At 45.3% G+C, this 9,810-nt stretch overlaps 1 long non-coding RNA gene across 1 annotated transcript in view; it reads left to right on the top strand.

The window, feature by feature from the left end:
• The window catches only part of LOC110299593, a 17,680-nt gene extending 11,845 nt beyond the window's left edge, over positions 1-5,835 (top strand). The window contains exons 2-3 of the long non-coding RNA XR_002378487.1: positions 512-586; positions 5,776-5,835. This is a non-coding gene — a long non-coding RNA (uncharacterized LOC110299593). The remainder of the gene's footprint in view (positions 1-511; positions 587-5,775) is intronic.
• Positions 5,836-9,810: the final 3,975 nt, after the last annotated feature.

The raw sequence follows: 9,810 nt of genomic DNA, 5'->3' as shown, positions 1-9,810 counted from the left end.
GCCCCTGCCCCTGCCTCTGTCTCATACTGGGATTAAAGGCAAGCCACCATGCCGGTCTTTCCTTGTTCTTCTGATCTTAGCACCGCTGTGTAGATTCATTCCTTGGTGCCCAGGACCATACTATCCACATGTAAGTCTTCTGCTATGGGGAGACAAAGCTGACTGAACCCCAACTCAGGGGTCTCAGGATTTCTTTCTTCCTCTCCTTCCCCTCTTCTCCCAACTCTCATATTCTCTCTCTCTCTCTCCCTCTCCCTCTCCCTCTCCGTAGCTGCCATCTTCCGTTCTATACCCTTCCCCATCCCATCTGCCTCTACAGTCTTGAGAGAGGAAGGGCAGCTCTACTAGGCCTGTGCAATGGTACTAATGTGGTTTGTTTTCCTAAAGCTTCATAGATTGGGAACTGGGTCTCCAGATTGGTGCTGTTGGAAGATGGGTCCTAGCGAGAGATCTGTAGGTCACTGGGGGGGCTTCAGGCCACAGTGTAACTATTGCTTGTTCCTTGTTCTAGTGTTGGTCTCACCATGAAATGCTGCGGCCCTTGCCATAGAACCTTACCGAGCTGTTAGAGCCCAACACAAGCTGAGTAAGCATCTTTCCTTTGTGAGTATAGTGTGGGGGGTTGGGGGGAAGCTGGTGATACAGAAGTGTCCCTCCTTAGACAAACCCAACACTGCAGCATTTCTTCACTGGATTCTCCTTCCCACATCCTGATATGGGCCAGGTCTCCAGCCACATCTGACTACACTCAAATAGCACCTTTCCACTCTGGTTGACATACATGCTCATGTTGCAACCTTATAGGGTTACACAACTGGTTTTATATATGAGGAATAAGGCCAGCTACCTACCATTCTCCACCATCAGCTCTCTAACCCAGGTGCCTCTGAATCTCTCTGGGCATCAGTAGGATGGTCCTGATGAGGGCTGGCCTCTGGGAGGGACTAAGAGAGAAGCTGAGAAGCAGAGACAGGAGGCCAATGTCCAGATCCTAGATATGTTGAGAAACTGGTAGGGTAGGGGGCTACTTGTTCATCACCTCAAAGTGTCATTGCTTACATAGCTTATATTTGTTGGGGCTGGAGAGATGGCTCAGAGGTTGAGAGCATTGACTGCTCTTCCAGAGGTCCTGAGTTCAATTCCCTGCAACCACATGGTGGCTCACTGTAATAGGATCTGATACTCTCTTCTGGTGTGTCTGAAGACAGCAACAGTGTATTCATATACAAATAAATCCTAAAAACAAAACAAAACAAAAACCGTATATTTGGTAAGAATTGCTTATAGCCAGGTGGTGGTAGCACACATCTTTAATCCCAGCACTCAGGAGGCAGATGCAGGTGGATCTCTGTGAGTCCCAGGCCAGCCAGGTCTACAGAGTGAGGTCCAGGACAGCCAATGGTACACTGTGAAAAACAAAACAAAACAACCAACCAAATAGAATTGCTTACATAACTTACATTTATTAGGTGTGTGCTTTGTTTTTTTTTATTTATTTTTTTTAGAAAGTTTTCATTTCAAATCATCGAGCATGTGCACAGTCCAGGTGCCCCTCTGTCCACACATGTGCCCATCCTTGGCTAATCTCAGTGATGCCCTTTACACTAAAACTTTCCTCATTGTCCTTTTTGGAGAAAGGTCATGATGCTCAGATAGCATTCTTGTCTCCCCAGAATCGAGTCAAGGAGTACCACACGGGAGCTGAGATTCTACACAAATAAACATATGTGCACACACACAAACATGCCACACACGCAAGCATACACACATACACAGACATACCACACACATATGCGTACACACACATGCACGCACGCACACACACATGTAAATAGGAGATAACTTTATGTCGTAGAATGGTAGGCACAGCAGTTTGCAAACCAGGTCCCACTGATGGAGACTGGCCAACTCACATACTTGATAATTATCTATCTATCTATCTATCTATCTATCTATCTATCTATCTATCTATATTCAGCGTTGTAGAGTGTGTGCATATGTGTATGGGTATGCATCTGTCACAGTGTGTGTGTGGGGGGGGGTCAGAGGACAACTAACCCTCCTCCACCATGTGGCACGGGATGGAAGTCAGGCAGACAGTCTTGACGGCAAACACCTTGGCTTACTGAGACATCTCGCCAGCCTTGTGATGGCCATGATTAAATGTTGACCACATTAGTTGGAGCGGTGCCTGATGGCAGGAAAAGCATTGTTTCTAGGGATTGTGTGAAGGCATTTCCACCAGAGGCTGACATTTGAATAAGCACACTAAGAAAGTTCACCCTCACAGCGTGGGTGGGGTATCCAATCTGTCCAAGGACCAGACGAATAAATCAGTGACAGATTCTCAATCTCTCTCTCCCTCTGTGTGTGTATGTGTCTTTCTGTTTGTTTCTTTATCTCTCTCCCTTCTTTCTCTCTCCCCATCCTCTCCTTCTGTCTGTCCCATCTTCCTTCTCTCTCTCCCTGTGTCTCTCTCTGTGTATCTCTTGTGTCTCTGTGTGTGTCTCTGTCTCCCTGTCTCTCTGTCTCTCTCTCTCACACACACACACACCCACACACATCCCTCTATCTTTCTCCCTTCCCATGAGCTAGGACATCCATTTTCCTTCCTGAAATATCAGAACCCCTGGTTCCTGGGCTTCAGGACTCAGGGTCTTATATATGAATGCCAACCCAAGACCATGCCCTAAAACCCCCTGTTCTGGGCCTTCAGTCCTGGGCACCAGCTTCTCTTTCTCTGAATTACATAATGTGTATCACAGGACTTCCTGTGTGAACCGGTTTGTAGAATAAACATTTTCTACAACCACATACATAACGTACTGGTTGTATTTCTCCAGATGACTAACATGACTGTCATTCTGCCATGTAACTCTCTCTTCTTGTCTAGTCTTTAAACTCTTGGAAGATATATCAGAGAGAAGAGGGCCTGGCAGCGAGCTACCAAGGGCAGCTGAGGAGTCCTGTATGACTTGTAGCCTTTCCTGCCCTGACTCTGTCCTTGCCTGGATATTATGACCCAGATACTGCTGATCTCTGAGGCAAATGAATGAGAAGTGTTTATTCTAAAGCATCTTTTGCCTTAAAGAGACAAAAGCAAAACCTGACATTTTTATTAGTCCTAATAATTCTCTGTGGAATTGATGTAAAATTGGAGCTAGTGATTTTATGCAGCTCATGAACTTACTGGAAGCCTTCCCTTGTTTTCTTTGATTGTTTGTTTGGTTTGGTTTTTATTTTATGCTGAAAACCACCTCTTTAAGAAAAATTTATTTAGCTGTTTATTCAATGTGTGTGTGTGTGTGTGTGTGTGTATGTGTATTATGTGTGTGCAGTGCTACTCGAGGTCAGAAGAGGGCATCAGATCCCCAAAACTGGAGTTAAAGGTAGTTGTAAGCCACCGTGTGGGTGCTGGGAATCAAGCCCAAGTTTTCTGCAAGAGCAGTTAATGCTCTTAACTGCTGAGCCATCTCGCCAGCTCCTAAAAATACTGTAAGTGGCTTTCCATGACACTAATGTAAACTTCAGGACCCTTCATTTGCATAAAGCCAATGTGAACCCAGACAGGGACCCACATTGTCTGTTTGCATGCTCAGGCTATTTTGTTAAAATTTCAAGAGTGAATTACCTAATCTACAACTGGTCTCTGTCTCTCCTTCCCATCCCTTCCCTTGACTACTGTTCCTCTCCCAGTAGTCAGCCTCCGAGTAGATCTCTGTCCTGATGTGGACATGAAATGTCCCCCATAGGCTCTTGTGTTTGAACACTTGCTCACCAGCAGGTGGCGCTGTTTGAGGGGGTTTGCTAAACTCTCGGAGCTGGGGACTAGCTAAGAGAAGTAGGTTGCAGTGGGGCACACCCTAAAGATGCTCTCTGCTTCTGTCACTGGTGGAAGCTTTCTCCTCCTTTGAGGATTCTCTGCCTCATGCTCTCACACCAGCTGTCGTGCATTTTCCTTCTGATGGCCTTTGAAATGGGGCTGAAATCAAGTTTCTTCTTGAGTTGATTCTGCCACAGTGGTGAAGAGAAGTCACCAATAAACTCCCTTTGTAGTTTTGACTGAAGAAAACTTGAGTGGGTACACCTGTGTTTAAGGCTGACAGGTGTGTGTGTTTTAGTTACTGGGAAAAACAGGTTGCATTTTGAGGTTCTTAGTCCCATTGATATAAGAATTTTAGATGCGGAATTGGGGGTGCAGGCACCTTTAATCCCAGCACTGGGGAGGCAGAAACACGCAGATCTGAGCTCGAAGTCAGCCTGGTCTCCAGAGTGAGTTCTAGGATAGCCAGGTGTCTTAGTCAGGGTTTCTATTCCTGTACAAACATCATGACCAAGAAGCAAATTGGGGAGGAAAGGGTTTATTCGGCTTACTCTTCCACATTGCTGTTCATCACCAAGGAAGTCAGGACTGGAACTCAAGCAGGGCAGGAAGCAGGAGCTGAAGCAGGGGTGATGGAGGGGTGTTACTTACTGGCTTGCTTCCTGTATTGGCTAGTTTTATATCAACTTGACACAGCTGCAGTTATCACAGAGAAAGGAGCTTCAATTGAGGAAATGCCTCCATGAGTTCCAACTGTAAGGCATTTTCTCAATTTGTGATCAAGGGGAAAAGGCCCCTTGTGGGTGGGACAATCTCTGGGCTGGTAGTCTTGGGTTCTATAAGAGAGCAGGCTGAGCAAACCAGGGGAGGCAAGCCAGTAATGAACATCCCTCCATGGTTTCTGCATCAGCTCCTGCTTCCTGACCTGCTTGAATTCCAGTCCTGACTTCCTTGGTGATGAACAGCAATGTGGAAGTGTAAGCCGAATAAACCCTTTCCTCCCCAACTTGCTTCTTGGTCATGATGTTTGTGCAGGAATAGAAACCCTAACTAAAACACTTCTCCTGGCTTGCTCAGCTTGCTTTCTTATAGAACCCAGAACCACCATCCCAGAGATGGCACCACCCACAAGGGGACCTCTCCCTTGATCTTGAGAAAATGCCTTCCAGCTGGATCTCATGAAGGCATTTCCCCAACTGAAGCTCCTTTCTCTGTGATAACTCCAGCCTGTGTCAAGTTGACACAAACTAACCAGTACACCAGGGTTACACAGAGAAACCCTATTTTGATGGTCTGTGGGGTTAGAAGTGGATTCAAATCAAAGCTGAGGCATATCTTTAGATTATTAACCATAAGATTATTAAGAAAGGGGGGGGGATGGGCTAGAGAGATGGCTCAGTGGTTAAGACCACTTTGCTGATCTAACAGAGGACACTGGTTCGATTCCCAGTGCCCACAGGGCAGCTCACAGCTTTCTGTAACTCCGATCCCAGGGGTATGTGACCCCCTTTTCTGGCCTTCATGGGTAGCAGGTATCTGCTTGAGTCCATGGACATACATAGAGCCAAACGGCCATGCACCTAGAATAAAATAGATTTTTGAATACAAGGAAAAGCGTTCTCAAGACTGACAATGGACTAGTAAGTTCTGGAGAGTCCAAAAGCATTAGGCCATACGGTGTATGGTCTTTTTCTAGCTCACCCTCCCCACTGTTTATTTTGCACGGACTTTGTTCTGCATGTGCTCTGTATCTTAAACGCTAGGATCAGGAAGAGCGTCCAGTCTTTCTCTGCAGACAGGCTTTGTTTACATGCTAGCCTTCACGTAGCTCTTTCTGTTCCCACTCCCCCATCACACTCTGAATTATTTCCTGTATCAAACGTGACTAATCTGAGTATTAGTGGGTATCTGAGAGCCTAGGGATCCATTACCCACCACCTCCCCTGCAATAGGGCCTTGAAGATGAGAGACCAACTGCAAGATGAATGACCTCTGAGGACCAGCGCCAGGAATAGAGCTCGAAGCAAAACAGGCGTGAAAAGAGCCGAACCAGAACAGCTACAGAACTGTAAGCACTGGATCCAGTTCCCATGGCCATCTTGTTTAAACCACAGGTCGCTCCTATTGGAAATACCACTTGTAATCAACACACGCTGCTGTGAACACAGCATCTCTCTTTTTTTCATGGAGTTTATGTGAAGTGGAATTTATCAGTTGCAAAGCGCCAGTGAGGCTTCAAACAGAAAGGAGATGGGTGCTTTATGAATGCTAAGTCTTGGGTGTGCAACACATCCCTTGCCCTGGTGAAGTATGGCACCTCCTGCCAAATCGTAGGGACATAGAGAGATAACTCAAGGACACAAGGGTTTTCAGAGGCAAGACTGGACACATTTATCTGAAAACCAGGGGACTGTGTTTCATTGGAATACTATTCATTTTGACTTCATGCCCGTGCAGATAGGGACAACAGAGCAATCTAAAGACAGCAGAGTGGGTGAACTGCTCACGAGGATGTCTCAGTATTGCATTTCTTGTCTTAAATGCTAGAATTATGCCTGTTTCAGGGCCCATAAAACTGAATCTGTCTCTGCTTGGTACGTGGGTCTTTAGCCAAAGCAGGGGGTAAAAAGATAAACTAGAAGGGAACACATTTTTCTACCAATGAAACAAAACAGGAAAATGTATATTTATATTTGTAAGCTCTAAGAGCCATTCTACAAATGGAGGTAAGATACGGATGGATGGATGGATGGATGGATGTCTCTGTCTCACTTTTCTTAGCCATATTACCTGCCTGGTCCTTGTGAGTGTATAAGTCTGTAATGTCAACATCAGGAACTATGTGTGTTTGAGTCCAAGGCCTGGGGCGGACTAGAACAGTTAGAGGGAGCACATGGGAGTTTACAGCCATTGCTGATTTATGTATATTCCTGTGTAAGATGGAGGCCAGGGATGAATAAGTTACATTGTAGAACAGCTGCCTCTTATCACACAAGATCAGGCTGGTAGTTAGTCATTTAGAGGAAACAGTTTCTTACTTCAGGGAGTGATGAAGCATAATCTATGTTCACCATAATCATGCCGTTTCTCCTTCAAAGACATAAATACACACGCACCCACTAAGCTTGCAACACCGGGCGGGGCCTGTGCTGAGAGCAGTGCTTCTCAACCTTCCTAACGTTCCTCTTGTGTTAGCAACCCCCAACCATAAAATTGTTTTTGTTGCTACTTTATAACTGCAATTTTGCTACTGTTGTGAATCCCACTTTAAATATCTGTTTTCCAGATGGTCTTAGGTGACCTCTGTGACAAGGTCTTTTCACCTTTCCCCAGAAGGCTGAGACCACATGTTGATAACTGCTAACTTGGAGGATGGGTTCTCCAGGTAAGGCATGGCTCTGTTTTATTTACAAAAGCCTTCCATCAGTCTTGCTCCTACCACTTCCCCTCCTGAGTTCAAGGTGGAAGACAGATGGAAGGCATTCCGACAGTCTAGGGAGCAGAGCATACCAACCTGTAAAAAAAAATATTGCTTCTTGCTAGGCAATGGTGGCACGTGCCTATAATTCCATCACTCAGGAGGCAGAGGCAGGTAGATCTGAGTTCAAGGCCAGCCTGGTTTATAGAGTGAGTTCTAAGATAGCCAGGACTACACAGAGAAACTCTGTCTTGAAAAACAAACAAAACAACTGTGAGGAGCAGGTGTAGAAGCAGTCCCAAGATGGTGCCCGAGACTGCAGCCACGTCTTATGACTTGCACCTGACTTTCTCATACGCCTGAAAATAAGCCGCATCCATCGTGAGAACAGCACAGGTGCACCATGATGCAAGATCAGACCATATGATGAGTGATGATTCTGGCCAATGGACTGCTGTTATGTGGACTGGGCTGATGGGGCGTGGTTGAGAGGATATATAAGGTATTGCAGTTGGGGGCGGGTTGTTGTTTTTTTTCCTGGAGAGATTGATTTTCTGGAGAGAGATTCATGCATAATGTTGAAAGGTTCCTGAATGAACTGCTTTGAGAAGAATGTAGTGTTGTCGCTCTTTTCTGCTGGTCGGAATAGGAAGCAACAAATGGTGGCCCATACGGGGAGACGTTCAGAACTCATCACAGTCAGGGCAGCTAGCTGGTAAGGTTCCCAGGTAAGTGGGATAATTTAAGTTCTCAGATTGAGACGATAAGGTTCCCAGTTTTGGGACAAGTTAAAGTTCCCGGTTTTGGGACAAGTTAAGGTTCCCGGTTTTGGGACAAGTTGCACCAAGCACCATGGGAAATTCAGCCTCAGGTCAAACAGTGTGCCAAGCCCTTAAGGACTTGCTCAAAATGAAAGGAATTGGGCTGAAAAAGGAGATCCTGGAGAACTTTTTAAAAGCAGTGGATCAGGTCGCTCCTTGGTTCTCTGTATCAGGACTTCTTACAGGGCTCAGGTGGGAGAAGTTAGGGAAGGACTTGAAGTTTGCAGAACAACAGGGAGTTCTGGCTAAAGGGGTGCTGCCAGTGTGGAGTAGAACTCCAAAAGGGCAATGAGGCACTGAATCAGGTGAGAGAGGAGCGATCCCAAAAGTCAGAGACAGAAGGAAATTCTAGTGATGGAGATATGTCTGAGGACGATCTGGAGAGCATAGCTGACACTCTAGAGAAAGTGAAAATGAAGGCATAGCTGACACTCTAGAGAAAGTGAAAATGAAGGTAGAACCTTCAGGGCCAGGGCCGCCGTGGCCGCCTCCATATGCCCCTTGACGGAGCATCGGGGCATAGTCTGCATCCAGAAACCTGGAGGGAACTGCGAGCCCAGTGCTTTCCTGTATTTCAGGATGCACAGGGAGGTCATTAAAGCCAGCACCTCCAGCGACAGAGAGTCTCATTTGAGCAGGTGAAGCGGATAATGGAGCTGCTGGAGTAGTGGCCCCAGAAAAGGTGCAAAAGGATGTTGTGAATTATTTAGGAACAAAAATTACAGCAAAATATGTGTCCCCTCAAAAGATCCAGTTTCGCACAGATGGATTATGCGCCCTGAATGATTTTCAAAAGTTATTGGGAGATATTCAACCCTATCTCTCTTTGACCAATAAACAATTACAGCCATTATATGATATCTTACCAGGCAATACAGATTTAAATTCTCCCAGACATCTTACTGATGCTGCCAGGAAGGCTTTGTTATTAGTAGAACAAAGTATTCAGAGTGCTGCCTTGAAACGCTGAGTCTAAACAGTTTATCTTGTGCGTACTGCAAACAGAGTCGCAACCCACTGGGCTTTTATGGTATGGATACACCTAAAATCTCCCCAGCCAAGACATGTGTTTATTATCCTGCCTCAGTAGCTCAGTTGGCTCTGACTGGTATACAGCAAAGCATGCAGTTTTTTGGTGTTGCACCTGAAAGTCTAATAGTACCGTATAATGCTAAGCAAATTGAAGTGTNAACAGCCACGGAGGATAATTGGGCTATTTTGAGGTGTAGTTTTCAAGGCCTTATAGATAATCATTACCCCAAGGATCCAATATTATAGTTGGTTAAAGTACATCCAGTAATCTTTCCTCGTATTACTGCTAGAGATCCATTGCCAGATGCTCCTCTTGTTTTTACAGATGGTTCTAAAACAGGACAAGGAGCCTATTTAATAATAGGATCATCCCCAGTTATCATTCACTTTCCCCCTACATCTCCCCCTTGCAAGTCATTGAATTGCAAATTGTGATTAAAGTATTTGAATTAATTCCAGGTCCCTTTAATTTGATTTCTGAGAGCCAGTATGTTGTAAATATGCTACAGTGTTTGGAGATAGTAGGTAAAATAAATTTGAGATCTACCATTGGAGAATTAGTTATTAAATTGCAAAGAATTATTTTGAATCAGCATTCACTCTTTTTTATTCAGCATATTTGTGCTCATACTGGATTGCCAGGACCCCTTGCAGAAGGGAATGATATAGTTGATAAAGCTTCCAGAAAATGCATGGCCTTTTTAATGGCCTCATCT

Source organism: Mus caroli, chromosome 8, assembly GCF_900094665.2.
Source record: "Mus caroli chromosome 8, CAROLI_EIJ_v1.1, whole genome shotgun sequence".
Lineage (NCBI taxonomy): Eukaryota > Metazoa > Chordata > Mammalia > Rodentia > Muridae > Mus > Mus caroli.
This window is presented reverse-complemented; position numbering and strand designations above follow the sequence as displayed.